The sequence below is a fragment of the Marmota marmota genome, unplaced genomic scaffold (assembly GCF_001458135.2).
Source record: "Marmota marmota marmota unplaced genomic scaffold, marMar, whole genome shotgun sequence".
NCBI classification, from domain to species: domain Eukaryota; kingdom Metazoa; phylum Chordata; class Mammalia; order Rodentia; family Sciuridae; genus Marmota; species Marmota marmota.
Genome location: NW_026000026.1, coordinates 69,496,828 through 69,507,284, shown reverse-complemented (window position 1 = coordinate 69,507,284; position 10,457 = coordinate 69,496,828). Strand labels below are relative to the sequence as shown.

At 40.2% G+C, this 10,457-nt stretch overlaps 1 protein-coding gene across 3 annotated transcripts in view; it reads left to right on the top strand.

Moving 5' to 3' along the window:
• The window catches only part of Fam13b (family with sequence similarity 13 member B), an 83,191-nt gene continuing 72,734 nt past the window's right edge, over positions 1-10,457 (top strand). For all 3 annotated transcript variants that reach the window (XM_048811607.1, XM_015484348.2, XM_048811594.1), the window contains exon 1: positions 1-238. The gene's annotated coding sequence lies outside the window, so the exon portion shown is untranslated. The remainder of the gene's footprint in view (positions 239-10,457) is intronic.

Here is a 10,457-nt window from a genome sequence, read left to right as displayed (position 1 = left end):
CGCCGCTCCCGCCCCTCCTTTTGCGTCTCCTCCGCTGCCACCGCCGGGGAAATCCGGGGGTCGCTACCGGGCTGGCCCCGTGCCATTGCCGTTGCTTCAGCTTTCCTCCAGCGGCCACCTCAGGAAGAGGCTTGTCGGCCGCGGAGTCACTTGGGGCCTCAGTTCTCGCTCTCTTGCTGTCGCTGCAGGTCCTGGAGAATCGGCCGCGGCCGGGAAACGGGGCTTCGCGGTTCCAACGGTAGGTAAAAGGGCGGGTATTCGGATCTGCGCATGCGCGGGTCGCCCCTCGCTGCGGCCCTCCTCTCTTTGCCGCCCCCCAGCGCCGAGTCCCACCCGCGCGGGCTCCACTGTGTTGCGTTTTGGTGTACAGAACTGGGGCAGCGCCCTGCAGGTGGGCATTCGGTAGAGAGGACCCCGTTTCTGGTGGAGAAAGAAGAAGGTGGGGCTCCCGGGGGGGGTGTGGCAGTCTTCGATTTTCAGCCGTGGCTGTGCGCGTGAACGTCTGTGCCCCTCACCTCCTAGGTTCCCCAAAGTAGAAGACACAACGCCCCATGTTTGTTTGCTACCCTCCCCTGCCCTTAGGCCCTGCGCCACCTTGATGCCCACTTCCTTCATGCTGGGCAGTGAAGTTGATGCAGGAAAAAAAAATGTGGTTTATTCCGGGCTCAGCTGCGCCCCTTTTAGAGGTCACGTGAGACCAGTGGTTGTTGACTTCCTTAAATCGCCTAGAGAATACATCCAAAATTGGGCTGTTGGTGCACTGGGGCTTCACGAAGAACGCAGTCTGCAGAAACCAGGCCAGAGGGGTCCCTTTGTAGTAGGGCATTACGTTTCAGATTGGGCGCCTGATTTCCTAGATAAGGTTTATAGGAATTGAATCAGTTGGCACACTTGTCCAGTGAGAAATTGTTAAACATTTTTTTTTGTAATCAATTAAAACCAAATTAATTTACAAAAAACGGTCACATAATTTTATTCGGTTCTCCATTACATTGTCTAAATCAATGAAACAAAGTTGGACATTTACCATACTTTCAAGGATCTAAGCTAAAAATGACATCCAAAACCATTGTAATGCTGGGGTGCGTTTGTTTCTAGAAGTAGACTTTTTTTTTGAATTTCGAATTATTTGACTTTCTCCAGCTGAATTCATGTGGGTTTATGTCTTCGTGTCTTAATCTTGAAATACTTGTTTGCCTGGGTTTCTCACAGGTACTCTGTACGTGGTAAATACTCGTTGAATGGAATTGCATAGTCATTTTTTGTATATCCGTTAGGTGCCCTTCTTACTTTCTTAATCTGTGTATTTTTTAATGTTAGGGTAATATTCTCTCCAGTTTAATGTCTTCCCAGTTAGGCATTTGTGTGACACAGCTTAAGTCCTTGGAAGATGTAGAAGGGCATATCACAATGGCATAAAATTCTTCATAGGGTGCAGAGACTATTGCATTGTGGTTTTATTAGAATGTCTTTTAAAGACAGAGTGGCTGAAATGAATATAGTGACTTGTGTTTCTCCACCAATAAAATGACAACTACTTTTTTTTTTTTTTTGGTATCAGGGATTGAACCCAGGGGTTAACCACTGAGCACCATCCCCAGCTCTTTTTTTATTTTTTCTTTTAAGACGGGGTCTTGCTAATTTGCTCAGGGCCTGGCTAAATTGCTGAGGCTGGCTTTGAACTTGTGATCCTCTTGCCTCAGCTGAGCCACTGGGTTTAGAGGCATGCACCACTATGCCTGGTGACAACTACTTTTTTTTTTTTTTTTTAATTTTTAATTTATTTTTTAGTTTTTAGCGGACACAACATCTTTGTTTGTATGTGGTGCTGAGGATCGAACCCGGGCCACATGCATGCCAGGCGAGCACGCTACCGCTTGAGCCACATCCCCAGCCCCGACAACTACTTTTATTATCATGTGCAAATAACCTTGACCCGTCTGTGCCTGGCTCCCCCAATGTATACCAATTTTAAAGTTGGGGGCTGTTTTGTGTAAATTGCCAAAGTGTTTTGTTTTGTTTTTTTTTTTCTTTCCAGTATTGAGTATTGAACTCAGCAGTACTTTACCACTGAGCCATATCCTCAACACTTTTTAAAAAATTTGAGTCAGGCTGGCCTTCACCTTGGGATCTTCCTGCCTCAGCCTCCTAAATTGTTGGGATTCCTGGCCTGTGTTAACTATGCCAGGCTAACTTTTAGGACTGGGGATGTGGCTCAGTGGTAGAGGGCTTCTGGTTTCAATCCCCAGTACTAAAAAAACTAAATTTTTTTTCTTTATTTTGTACCAGGATTGAACTCAGCGGCACTCAACCACTGAGCCACATTTCCAACCCTATTTCGTATTTTATTTAGAGACAGGGTCTCATTGAGCTGCTAAGTGCCTTGCCATTGATGTGGCTGACTTTGAACTCATCCTCCCCAGCCTCTGGGATTACAGGCCTGTGCCACTGCGCCCTGTTTTAATTTTTTTTTAATGTGTTGCTGGGGATGGAACCCCAGGGCTTTGCATACTTAGGCAAGCCCTCTACCACTGAACTATACCCCATCCAAAATAATTTTTGAAAGAATTGTGGTAAAATAAAACCTAAAACTTTACCATTTATCATTATTGTGAATCATTTATTGTGATAAAACACACCATACCATAGAATTTACCATTTTAATTCTTCCCCTCCCCAGTACCTGGGATTGAACTCAGGGCCTCACACATGCAAGGCAGGCACACTATCACTGAATTACAACTGCAGCCATGTTTATTTTGAGACAGTGTCTTACTAAGTTGTTTTGGCTTGCCTGAAACCTGTGAACCTCCTGCTTCAGTCTTGCAAGTATCTGGGATTATAGGTGTGTTATATTGCACTTGGCTTAACCATTTTTCAATGTATAATTCAGTGCCATTAAGTACAAAACAATGTGGTATCATATCACCATTTTGTTTTTTCAGTACTGTGGTTTGAACCCAGAGGCACTTTACCACTGAGCTACATTCCTATCCCTTAAATTTTTTTTTTTTTTTTTTGAGACAGGGTCTCACTAAGTTGCTTAGAGCCTGCCTGAGTCTCCCAAGTCACTGAGATTATAGGCGTGTGCCATTTTACCCAGCTCCATAAGTTTTTTATGTAGAAACTCTGTACCCACTAGACAGTACTTTCTCATTCCCTCAAAAGTTACCCCTGGTAACCTCTGTTCTATTTTCTTTCTTTGTGAATTTGTCTAGGTTCTGTATGATTTAAAATCATATGAAAAAAAAAATCGTATGATATTTATCCCTTCGTGTTATTTCTCTCTTTTCCTTTTTTTTTTGAGTGGGAATTGAGTTTAGGGTGGGGTAATCACTGGGAGTCCCCAGCTCTCTTTTGTTGAAACAGGGTCTTGCTAAGTTGCTTAGATCTTGCAAAGTAGTTGCTGAGGCTGGCCTCAAACTTGGGATCCTCTTTCCTCAGCCTCCTGAGTTGCTGGGATTACAGGTTTAGGCAACCATGCCTGGGTCCAGCCCTTTTTAAATACTTATTCAGTGAGACAAGGTCTCACTGAATTGCCAGGGCTGTCCTTGAACTTGTGATCCTCCTTCCTCAGCCTCCCCAAGTCCCTGGGGAATTAGAAGTATACACCACTGCTCTAAGCATGTTTTTAAGGTTTATTCACTTTTTTTTTTTCCCCCCTTTGGGCATGATAACCATACAGTCTACCACTGAAGTATAGGCCCAGCCCAGGCGGCCTGCCTCCACTGAAAATTGAACCCAGGGCCTCACATATGCCAGCCTCAGCAACTACCAAATGCTATATCACTGAGCTACAGAGGTATATTCCCAGACAGGCAGACAGGTTCATCTGTGTTTAAGTGTGTGTCAGAGTTTCCTTTTATCGTAAGGCTGAATAATTATTGTGTGTATGTATCACGTTTTGTTTATCTATTCATCTATTGGTGGATATTTGGGTGGAAATTGGTAATTGTGAATAATGTTACTGTCAGAATGGATATATGGATAACTTTTCAAGTTTCCGCTGTCAGTTCTTATATACACAGAATTGGAATTACTAGATCATGTGATAATTTTTATATTAAATATTGTTAAATTTATTTTGAGGGACTACTCTAAGCAAAAATAACCAAAACGGTTTTGACACCATTATGAAGGCACAAATAACTGGGACAGAAGCAAACCTCAAACAGATCAGCAAGCTTTCCTTTATTCTGCAGCGGAGTCAGTCAGTCAGGCACTGGAGAGGCTCACTTTCTAGGTAGAAAAATAGCCCTAGATTACAGGAGAGGTCTGAGGTTATATAGGTTACACACTGGGAGATGACTTAACCATTGAAGACTTTTAACAGAACATATCAATATGGGCACTCAGGAAACAGGTTGTGAGAATTTGAAATTTATTTTTATGGGCAAGAATAGAGGGTCCAGAGTTCAGCATTCAGTGTTTATCTCTTTCCCTCCAGGGTCTATTGTATTGTCACTGGGAAAGGATTTATTTGGGGAAGGATCAATGTTTTAGCTCCTTTTCAGAGACTCTCCTTTTTAGGCTTAATGGATATCTCTTTCCCAGGGATTGTCTTGTCATTGGGAAAGGACCGATGTTATCAGTGTGTTGCTTTCTTCCTCCCTCCCTCTTCCCAGGCCACACTGTTTTGGGGGTTGTCATTTCCATATCCTTCAACTACTGTACCATTTTTCAAAGTGACTGGACTATTTTTTATTCCCACCAACAAAAGCTTGACAGCTGCTACTTTGTTAATTAGTTTATTTATAATCCTATTGGTTGTAAACTTGAATCTCCCACCCCCATCCTGCCCGAGTACTGGAGATTGAACCCAGACACTTGTGTTAGTGTGCTACATCCCCAGTATCTTTTACTTTGAAACAGAGTCTTGCTAAGTTGCCCACATGGCCTTGAACTTGTGATCCTTGTTCTTCCGGCCTTCCTAGTTGTCCTCACCAGTGTTTGGCTCTGGTAGTTTTGATTCGCATTTCCCTAAAGGCTAGTGGTGGGCATCTTTTTATGTGCATATCAATTACATATATATCCTCTTTGGAGAAGTGTCAATTCAGGTATTTTTGTTCAATTTTGAATTGGTTCATTTCATAGTTGTTGAGTTGTAGGTGTAGCTAGTCTTTTTTTTTTTTTTTTTTTTTGGTGCAGTCCTGGGGATTGAATCCAGAGGTACTCCACTCTGAGCTACATCCCCAACCCTTTTCAAAAATTATTTTTACTATTAGTGTTGTTATTATTATGGTACTGGGGATTTAACCCTGAGCTACATCTCCAGATCTTTTATTTTTTTGAGTCAGGGTCTTGCTGAGTTGCTTAGTGCCTCACTAAGTCACTAAGGGCTTCTCTTGCTGAGGCTGGCCTTGAAATTGTGATCCTCCTGTCTCGGCTCCCAAGTTGCTGGGATTGCAGGCATATGCCACCCTGCCTAGCAAGTTTTTTTTTGTTGTTGTTCTAATTAGTTATACATGACAGTAGAATGCATTTTGACACATCACACATAAATGGAGTATAACTTCTCATTCTTCTGGTTGTACATGATGTAGAGTTACACAGGTTGTGCAATCATATATGCACATAGGGTAGTAATGTCCAATTCATTCTATTATCCTTCCTATCCACATGCTCCCTCCCCTCCCCTCACTCCCCTCTGTCTAAACCAAAGTACCTCTGTTCTTCCCTAGCTGCCCCCCCATTATGAATTAGCATCTGCATATCAGAGAAAACATTTGGCCCTTAGTTTTTTAAAATTATTACTATATATTTTTAGTTGTAGATGGACTCAATACCTTTATTTATTTATTTATTTAATTTATTTTTATGTGGTGCTAAGGATCATACCCAGTGCCTCACACATGCTAGCCAAGTACTCTACCACTGAGCTACACCCCAGCCCCTGACCCTTAGTTCTTTGGGTTTGGCTTATTTCACTTAGCATGATATTTCTCAGCTCCATCCATTTACTGGCAAATGGCACAATTTCATTCTTCTTTAAGACTGAGTAATATTCTATTGTGTATATATACTACACTTTCTTTATCTATTCATCTGTTGAAGGGCACCTAGGTTGGTTCCATAGTTTCATAGCTATTGTGAGCTGAGCTGCTATAAACATTGATGTGGCTGAGTCACTGTAGTATGCTGATTTTGAGTCCTTTGGGTGTAAACTGAGGAGTGGGATAGCTGGGTTAAATGGTGGTTCCATTCCAAGTTTTGTGAGGAATCTCCATACTGCTTTCCACAATGGTTGCACCAATTTGCAGTCCTTTTGAGTGTACTTTTTTCCCCACATCCTAACCAACATTTATTGTTTAGATTGTATTCTTGGTAATTGCCATTCTTCTGACTGGAGTGAGATGAAATCTTAGTGTGGTTTTGATTTGCATTTCTCTGATTGCTAATTGTTCAATTGAAAAATTGAACAGTTTTTCATATATTTGTTGATCAATTGTATTTCTTCTTTTAAGTGTCTGTTCAGTTCCTTAGCCCATTTATTGACTAGGTTATTTGTTTTTTTGGTGTTAAGTTTTTTGAATTCTTTATATGTCTTGGCGATTAATGGTCTATGTGTTAAAGATTTTCTCCCATTCTGTAGGTTCTGTCTCCACATTATTGTTTCCTTTGCTGAGAAGAAGCTTTTTAGTTTGATTACATCCCATTTATTCCTGTTTTTACTTCTTGTGCTTTGGGAGTCTTGTTAAGGAAGGCAGTTCCTAAACCAACATGGTGGCGATTTGGGCCTCCCTTTTCTTCTATTAGGCACAAGGTCTCTGTTCTAGTGCCTAAGTCTTTAATCCACTTTGAGTTTTGTGCAGGGTAAGAGGGGTTTAATTTCATTTTGCTCCTTATGGATTTCCAGTTTTCCCAGCACCATTTTTTGAAGAGGCTACCTTTTCTTCTCTGAATGTTTTTGCTTTTGTCTAGTATGAGATAACTATATTTATGTGTTTGTCTCCGTGTTTTCTATTCTGTACCATTGGTCTATGTGTCTATTTTGATGCCAATGCCATGCAGTTTTTGTTACTATGGCTATGTAATATAGTTTGAGGTCTGATATTGTGATGTCTCCTGATTCACTTTTCTTGCTTAAAGGTTACTTTGGCTATTCTGGATCTCTTATTTTTCCAGATGAATTTCATGATTCTGGCAAGTCTGTAAAGTTATATTTTATATGAGTTGAATATTTTATTCAAAAGCCTAACATTTCTGAAAATGGATATAAATCTTGAGGGGGGTAGGGATTGAGTTCAGGGGCACTGTACCACTGAACTACATCTACAACCCTTTGTATTTCTTTTTTTTTTCTTTTAAAATTTTTATATATATTTTTAGTTGTTGATGGGCTTTATTTTATACATTCATTTATATGTGCTACTGAGAACTAAACCCAGTGCCTCACACATGCTGGGCAAGCACTTTAACACTGAGCCACAACCCCAACCCCACTTTGTATTTCTTATTTTGAGAACAGGGTCTTGCTAAATTTCAGGGACTGGCCTTGAATTTGGGATTCTCCTGCCTCAGCCTCCTGAGTAGCTAGAATTATAGGCTTGAGTATCAGCCTGGCAATCATGGTGTTTTTTATTTTTTAAAGGGTCAGTAATTGTGTTGATACATGAAGAGCTAATTTAGCATATAATTCTTTTTGACTTAAATAGAAAATCATGCTGAATTAGTGGATTAGTGACACCATAAGGCATGTAAAGGAAGGGAACCCATTGGGAGCCATCTTGCTCTAGCACATTGCAATCTAATCCTTCCCAACACACACAAGATAACTCTTTAAGTAAGAAGACAAGACTTTTAATCGCCACCTTTCCTCATATCTTCATGAGTAGTATTAAGTAGAATGTGGTGGCACATGCCTATAATCTCAGTGACCTGGGAGGCTGAGGTAGGAGGGTTGTAGGTTCCAGGCCAGCCTTAGAAATTTGGTGAAGCTGTAAACAACTATACGAGGCCCTGTCTCAAAATAGAAAGATCTGGGGATGTATCTCAGTGGGAAAGCACCCTGGTTCAATCCCTGATATTGGGGGAAAACAAAACAAAACACAACAGTATTAAACATTTCCTCATTCTTCTAGCACTCTTTCCTGTCTTCCCTGCATCTGCCTGCAACATAATGATACGTGAACCATGTAGAACTCTACATCTGTCTATTGGCAGATATCTCAAGAGGTCACTTTTTAAAATTTATTTATTTTAGTTGTTGATGGATCTTCATTTTATTTATTTATTTATATGCGGTGCTGAGAATTGAACCTAGTGCCTCACACATGCTAGGCAAGTGCTGTGCCACTGAGCCACAGTGCCAGCCCATCAAAAGGTCATTCTTTGGGGAACTTTCTTTGGATGGTTTTGGAGACCAAATCTATAGGTGTTCTACAGTCTCCTTAGGATTGTGAATGGTTTCTAAGTGGATATGTAAATAAAATTTTGCCTTTATTGTAGTTCTCATTCTAAATATTCTGGTTTCTTAAGATGTAAACTGACTTTCATTAGAAGGATTTTCAGAGGAAAAAAAGAAGGAAAGATTTGCAGATAGATCCAGGGACAATTTCTAGCATTTTTACAAATTCTGAAGTTTAGATGTGTGATTTTTTTTTTTGTTGTTTACAATACTTTTATTTTTATTTTTAGTATACATAAAAGGGGAATAGTAATAGTGCCTGCTTCACAACATTGTTCTAGTTACAAGAAATAGCTTGTTAGGTGCTTGTAGAGATTCACTAAGTAATAATTGCTTTACCATAGTTTTTGTTTTTGTTTTTGTGATCTTGGGGATTGAACCCAGGGATTAGAGCATGTTAAGTGCTCTGCCACTGAGCTGCATCCCCAGTTGTCTTCCTTCCTTGATTTATCTCTGGTTATTGCTGGAAGTAGATTTGGCACCTTTTTTTTGATATTTTATTCAATTTTTAAAATTTTTTTTTTTTATATTTTTTTTTTTAGTTCTCGGCAGACACAACATCTTTGTTTGTATGTGGTGCTGAGGATCGAACCCGGGCCGCACGCATGCCAGGCGAGCGCGCTACCGCTTGAGCCACATCCCCAGCCCCGAATTTTTAAAAATTTGAAATGTCTCTGCTTGTAAATCTTTTTTAAAAATATTTTTTAATTAGATGGATGCAATACCTTTATTTTATTATGTTTATGTGTTGCTGAGATCGAACCCAATGCCTCACATGTGCAAGTGCTTTACCACTGAGCTACACCACCAGCCCTCTGCTTGTAAATCTTATTTTTGGTGTAGCCAGTATTTATTTCCTTCTCATTTATGTCTTTATTCAGTATATATTTTGAAAACTAAATTATGTGCCAGGCATTGTTCAATGTACAGATTGGAAAGCCTCAATCAAGGCCTCTGGGGATACAAAGATGAAATGACAGGGTCCCTGCCTTCAAGGATCTTTTATGAGAGACATGTTTTTAAATTCTATGGTATAATTGCTGAAAAAGTAAGAGTACATGTTAGCAATACAGGAGAGAACTCTCTGCCTCAGGAAATCAGGGATTTGCCTGACAAGAGAATTTGAAGTTTTGACTGGAAGATCTGAAGAAGTTTGGTGAACAAGACTGGGATGATCATGGTATTATGTTATGTAAGGGCTCCAAGCACAGAAAAATGGTATGTTCAAAGTCTGGGAAGTATGAAATGTGAGCCTATGAACTTCAAGTAGTTAAATATTGCTAGAAAGAAGAGGGAGCTAGAGAAATGGCAAGAAAGGAGATTTTACTGGTAATTGAAGCACTTGTAGGTCATGCAATGCAATTTAGAGTTTATCTTGTATGCTGTAGTTTCTCAAAACTTTGTATGCATCACAATCACCTTCAAAAACTTGTTAAATATACAGAGGCACAGGCCAGGCTTTCATGGATGCTACATTTTGATTGAGGCCTTCCAGTCTGTACATTGAACAGATCCCTTTTCATCCCCAGATGGTTCAGATAAACACTGAATTTGGACGTCAATATTCGAGGTTACTGGTCTTTTGAGGTACTGGGGACTGGGGTTGTGGCTCAGCAGTAGAGTGCTCACCTATGCATGAGGCTCTGGGGGTTTGATCTTCAGCACCTCATAAAGTCAAATGAAGACATTGTGCCCCCCTACAACTAAAAATAAATAAATAAATAAGACATTGTGTCTACCTATAACTAAAAATAAATAAAGAAATGAACAAAAAATGATGCTTCTATTTACTTTTTTTTTTTTTAAAAAGAGAGAAAGGGAGAGAGAGAGAGAATATTTTATTTTTTAGTTATCGGCGGACACGACATCTTTGTATGTGGTGCTGAGGATCGAACCCGGGCTGCACACATGCCAGGCGAGCGCGCTACCTCTTGAGCCACATCCCCAGCCCCTCTATTTACTTTTAATAAATGTTAATAATGTTTAAATAATTAATAATGTTTAAATGTTTAATGTTTTTAAAATGTTAATTTTTATGTGTGCTTATTAT